Source organism: Aythya ferina (genome assembly GCF_964211825.1).
Source record: "Aythya ferina genome assembly, contig: HAP1_SCAFFOLD_241, whole genome shotgun sequence".
In the NCBI taxonomy this organism is placed as follows: domain Eukaryota; kingdom Metazoa; phylum Chordata; class Aves; order Anseriformes; family Anatidae; genus Aythya; species Aythya ferina.
This window is the reverse complement of record NW_028181297.1, coordinates 22445-28507: the sequence shown is the minus strand read 5'-3', so window position 1 is coordinate 28507 and position 6063 is coordinate 22445. Positions and strand designations below refer to the sequence as shown.

Genomic DNA, 6063 nt, shown 5'->3' with positions numbered 1-6063 from the left:
CTTCTCTATATCCCTTAAGGGAGGTAACTGGTGTATAACTGGTGCGCGTCTTGGTGGAGCAGAGACTCCCGGCGTACCCAGCACTGTTTGCTTACCTCTATTCATTCAGTGAATTGTAAACTTTGATTGTAATCCTATTTGGGACTTTTATTTATTATAACAGACAACCTTGTAAAACGCAGACAACCAGAATCCTTACAGCAATTAGGTGGAAATCATGGCGTAAGAAACATTACCACCTCAAAGAGTAAAAACCTCAAAAGAAATGTGACTTGTAACAGGCCAGCAGCTGTGTATTTTCTGTGAAGCACCAGCTAGATTATGAACCTTGAATAGCACAGTTAAAGGGGAAACAGGGGAGGGTCCCGGTCCTCGGCAGAAAAAAAAAAGTGTATAAACTGTGTATGGAATTAGTAGGCACCCTCCTGCTTGTGGGACACCCACCATTGTAATCTCGAATAATAATGCTACTGTACTGAGATCCTCGACTCAGCCTATGCTATTTGCTACAGATAAGACAATGAACAAACATTTATGGTGTATTACCCTAAGTTTTTGGGTTAGGGTTTTTTGCGTCTTAATGTTTTGGGGTTAGGGTTTGGAGCGCCCTAAGTTTTTGGGCTAGGGCTTTGAGCATTCCTAACATTTTGGGTTGGGTTTGGGTTTTGAGCATCCTAAGATTTTGGGTTGGGGGTTTTAGGCATAGGTCTTCAGGGGTTTAGTGTGGTAAATAGTTTGGGTTAGGTCTGTAGGGGTTTCGAGGTTTTTTTGGATGTTAGGGCTTGAGGCTTTTTTTGTAAGGGCGGTGAGGGTTCCAGTGAGTGCTGGTAAATGCAGTTCTCGAGCACTCGGCCTGTGATTGGCCATGCTGGCTGTGCGGGGAATGCTGGTAGGTGTAGTTTTCCGGCACTGTGAGGCCATGTTGTGTGCCCAGAGCATGCCGGGAGATGTAGTTCTCGGGACTCCGGACTTCCGGGAGGCCATGTTGCGTACCCAGAGTATGCCGGGAAATGTAGTTTTCGGATTCGGGACTTCCGGAAGGCCATGTTGAATGCCCAGAGCATACCGGGAGATGTAGTTCTCGGGAACTAGGGTTAGGGGCTAGGGCTGGGGCTAGAGTTAGGGTTTCGGGTGAGGGTTGGGGTTGGGGGTTATTGTTAGGCTTAGAGGGTTAGGGTTAGGCTTAGAGGGTTAGGGTTAGGGATAGGTTAGGGGTAGGTTTAGAGGGTTAGGGTGAGGGTTAGGGGTTAGGGGTTGGGGTTGTGGTTAGGGTTAGAGTAAGGGTTAGGGTGAGAGTATTAGGGTTAGGGTTTGGGTTCAGATTAGGGTACGGGTAAGGGTTAGGGCAAGGGTAAGTGTTAGGGTAAGGCTAAGGGTAAGGCTTAGGGTGAGGATAAGGTTTAGGGAAAGGGTTAGGTTTAGGGTAAGGATTAGGGTAAGGGTAAGGATTAGGGTTAGGTTTGGGGTAAGAATAAGGGTAAGCTAATGGTTAGGATAAGGGTAAGGGTTAGGGTAAAGGTTTTCATTTGTTAAAGCTGAAACGCAGTATGCAATCTGGGACGTCACAGCCAGAGCTGCCTATGGCAAGGTGAAAGAGGAAAAGATGGAGCAGATGTTCTACTCCTAGTTTTTTCTTTATACGTAAATAAAAGTTTGAGCTAATTCCAGTTGGAAGAGTTCCAATTACTTGCTTGGTCATAATGTCTTTTAATATTGAAAGCTGCAGCAAAAGCATGGGGATTTTTGCTTCTAGAAACACCCTAGTTCTCTTGTCTGCACTATGCATGCTTTTGAGCTAAAACTGATTAAAAAATAAAAAGAAAAATCACACACACACACACAAAAAAAAAAAAAACAAACAAACACCACAGCTGCTGCTGCTGCTCTCTTCCTACTTCCTTGTGCTTTGCCCCTTCCCTTCCCAGGTGATTGGATTTGGGTGCTAGTCGGGGCCAAATGGTATGTGAGTCCCAGGCATCCCCTCAGAGAGCTCATTCTGCTTGGGCTGCTCTTTGGGGTGTTTGTTTTTCCTTCGGTCAGTTGCAGGCTTCTTCAGGTGGATGAGAGTTTATGGACTGATGCGTTTCCAAGTAGCGAGGGGTACGCACATCTTTTTGAGGTAACAGCTAGTAGGATCTGTTAGAATAATGTAGTACTTGGTGCCTTTATTGCATGCAGTTCTTTATCAGGTGAGTAACTGTTGCGAGTAACTGAAGTCAATGTTACTTGGTGTGTTTGCTATGCAGTGCCTGTGCGGACTATTGCACGAGACACAGCTTTCTGACATCTGGCCCAGCAACTACTAAATAAGGGGAGGGGAGAAGCTGAAGAACGACCAAAGGACAAAGCCTGGGAGGAAGACTACGAGCCTTCAGTACGAGCGGCCCCCAGAGGGACCACCGGAGACTGATAACGCCTGCACCAGTGGGAGGGTTTGGATTCTGGGAACTAATTAGAATAACCCTGCCTTTTGTAGAAGTAGTAATGAATATGTATTAGCCTAGCAGCATAAAAACCAGCCGCCTGATGTAACTTGTGTGCGTCTTGGTGGAGCAGAGACTCCTGGCGCACCCAGCGCTGCTTGCTTACCTCTATTCCTTTAATAAATCATAAACATTAATTGTAAGCCTATTTGGGACTCGGTCATTTATTACAAGTGGGACCTCCCGATGGGTGGAAGCTGTCGGGATAGCTCGGGATGCTGAGGCGTGGTGCTGCAAGGAGGTTGGTGGTCGGTGGCGCCCTGGGGCAGGCCGAATTGGGAGGGGGCAAGGCGGCGGGTGGTCGGTGGCTTCTGTGGAAAAGGCGCTTGTATGGGGGGGCTGCGCATTCAGAGGAACCTTGACAGGCTGCAGATAGGGGCAGGCAGGAACCTTTTGAAGTTCAGGAGAGGGAAATGCCAAGCCCTACCCCTAGGGAGAAACACCTCTGTTTACCAGCACTGGCTAGCTCGATACTGAATAAGCATTTCTTCATGGAAGGGGTGCTTTGCTATTAGAACAGGCTGCCCGGGGAAGTGGTAAGAGACCGGATCCTTAAAAGTATTGAAGAGACATGTGGACATAGCCCGGGAGTCCGGCCTCCGGCAGGGCGGGAGCTGGCTCTTCCGAGCCCCTGTGCTCCGGTCTTGTGCGACGCGTTTGCAAGCAGCACCGGGTGCCGGGTCCGACATCGGACGGTTCGGGGACGGCGATTCCGGGGCCGTCGGCTAGCGGGGGCCGGCTATGTCGTGTCCCGGGGATCCGACTTCAGGGGGCGTGGGGGCCGGCCGTGCAGTGAAGCGGGGGGCTGGCGTCCGCCGGCTTCCCAGAGAGCGGGCTTTCGGTGCCGTGCGGTTCGGTGGCCGGCCGTCCCGAAACCCTGGGCACCGGTCTTGTGCTAGACTCCGCGGGCTCCGGGGCCGAACTCGGCTTCTCGGGGCCGGCGGTCGCGGTGTCCAGGTGTCCCGCCTCGGGCGGCGCGGGGCCGGCTGTCCCTAGCAGCTGGGTTCCCAAGAGCTTCTGGGCTCCCAAGCGTCGCCCAAGACCGGATCCCAGAGAATCGGGACGGCCGGCCGCACCGCTGCGACTAGCACAAGCGTCTCCCGACAACGGAGCCCAGGAGCTTGCGAGGGTCAGATTCCGCGCCCCGGGATAGAGAAACGGGGAGCGCGGGTCGGCCGGCCGCAGCTTCGCACGGGACCGAACCCCCTGTCTCCGGCACGGCCAGACCCCGAGCCGGCAGACAGCAGCCTCCCGCTTCACGGCACAGTCGGCCCCCAACCCGCCCGAGTTCTGATCGCCGGGACACGGGACAGCCGGCCGCGCCGCCCGAGGCCGGACACCTGGAGCCCGGGACCGCCGTCCCTGACAAAGCCAAAGTCGGACCCGGACCCCGCTGCGGCTAGCACACGCGTCGCCCAGGACCGCAGCCTACGACCTCGGGACGGTCGCATCCCGCGCCTCCGGCAGGAGCTACCCGGGAGGGTAGGACGGCCTGCCGCAGCTCCGCAAGAGACCGAACCTGCTGGATTCCGGGACGGCCAGAGCCCGAGCCGGTGGGCAGCAGCCTCCCGCTTCACGGCTCGGCAGGCACCCACGTCGCCCGACTTCGGACCCACGGGACAGCCGGCACCCGCGCCGCCGGAGGCCGGACACACGGGCCTCGGCATCGCCGTCCCCGAACCGCACGAAGTCACACACGGTCTCCGGTGCGTCCAGCACACGCATCGCAAAGACCGGAGCCCAGATTATAGCATCAGCCAGCCCCGCGCCGCCCGAGGTCGGACCGGGAACCCGGTGCGCTTGGCACATGCGTCGCCCAAGAACGGCGCCCAGAGCCGCGGGATGGTCGTGCGTCACTCAGCCCGAGTTCGGACCCCCGGAACACAGGACAACTGGCACCCGCGCCACCGGAGGACAGAATCCCGTGCCCCGGGATTGTGTTGTATTTTCTCCCCCTCCCTCTTTGACGAGAGGGGGAGTGAGGGAGCGCTTGTGGTGGAGCTCGGCTGCCCACTCAGTAAAACCACCACTGTCCTTTTTGGCCCCCAACGTGGGGCTCGAGGGTTGAGATAACAGTAGTATTGATTGAAGTATTTACAACTAACATATTGGTTGTCATAATGCTCGGTTTTCTGGTAATACTTTTCTGTGTGGATATGTTGTATGTAGCCCACTCTGTTTTCTTTTTTCCTTTACATCCGATCGGAGAAAATGTTGAAGTCTGTGCTTGTTTTTTTAACATGTTGTGCTGTAACATACTGGCCTTCAGTTTGGTTTGGTATTCAAGCCCGGCATTGTTATCCTCCTGGTCTCCTGGAGATTATATTATTGACAATATTAAGAATTACAGTGCCTTCTTTTTTGCCCCCAGCAGTCAATCAGTGAATAATATCGGGTGTGGTGTCTTCTACTTTTCTCCCTGTGGGCTAATTACAGCAGCCTTTCAGTATCTTGGATACCCCGGTGAGATATTATCCTCCTCTTACTAGGTGTAGTGTTTGTCTTCTTCCCCAAGGCAAAGCAGTTTATTAAGAATATTATCCAGGGACCTGTCCCCAGACAAAGTTGTGGGTGGCAAGGTGTGTGGGGGGATTTGGGCAGGTACCTATCACGGTTTTCTCCTCCAATGGTTCTAAATTTCACCCCTGAACAAGTACAAAATCCAAGAAAGGTGTTAGAATGTTTGAAAGATGTATGCCCTGACCCTGGCAATACTAGAGAACTCCTCTAGCTGGCTGCACTCTGCTGGGGTCTGGCTTACGCCTATCAGATGTCAATTAACATTGCCCAGCACCCTCAAGGGGATAGGGAGGTTCTTGAATTTGATGATGAGACAGCACACACTGTGACCACCCCAGAGGACCGACCATCTTTGGTATCAGTCGCCCCCGTAGTAAAGACAAAACAGTGGAAACGGAGATCAGGTCGTTTAGTAAGGGAAGGAGCGCCTCCTATGGATGAGGGAGAAGAGGAAAAGGCAAGCGGCTCTAAAGCAGCGTTATCACGGCAACATCACGAAGAAGAGACTGAAATCATAGATGAATCAGAAACTACTCGGTCTCTATCCTTGAGTGAGCTGCGAGAAATACGAAAAGCCTTCAGTCGCCGTCCAGGTGAGCACATCCTCACTTGGCTGCTTCGACGCTGGGATAGTGGGGCCAATACCCAACAGCTAGAAGGCAACGAAGCCAAGCAGCTGGGATCCCACAAGCCTCTGGGAAGATTGAGAGGTACAATGGACTGTTAAAAACTATGCTGCGAGCATTGGGTGCTGCGACATGGAAACATTAGGATATAAACCTACCAGAGGCCACTTGCTTAGTTAACAACAGGGGGTCTGAAAGCCGTGCTGGTCCTGTTGAAACAAAACCCCTACACACTGTGGGAGAAGCTAAAGTCACTGTAGTGCATGTGGGGAAGTGGATGGGGAAGGCGGTGTGGGTTGCCCCTGCCATGGGAAAAGGCAAACCCACTCGTGGGATTGTCTTTGCCCAAGGTCCAGGGTATACCTGGTGGGTGATGCAGAAAGATGGGGATATCAAGTGTGTGCCTCAAGGAGATTTAACACTGGGAGAAAATT

General features: G+C 53.0%; 1 long non-coding RNA gene across 1 annotated transcript; it reads left to right on the top strand.

The window, feature by feature from the left end:
• The first annotated feature begins 1970 nt into the window (after positions 1-1970).
• Positions 1971-2631, top strand: LOC311429020. Its single transcript, XR_014688014.1, has 2 exons — positions 1971-2119; positions 2247-2631. It is a non-coding gene; the product is annotated as an uncharacterized lncRNA (long non-coding RNA).
• Positions 2632-6063: the final 3432 nt, after the last annotated feature.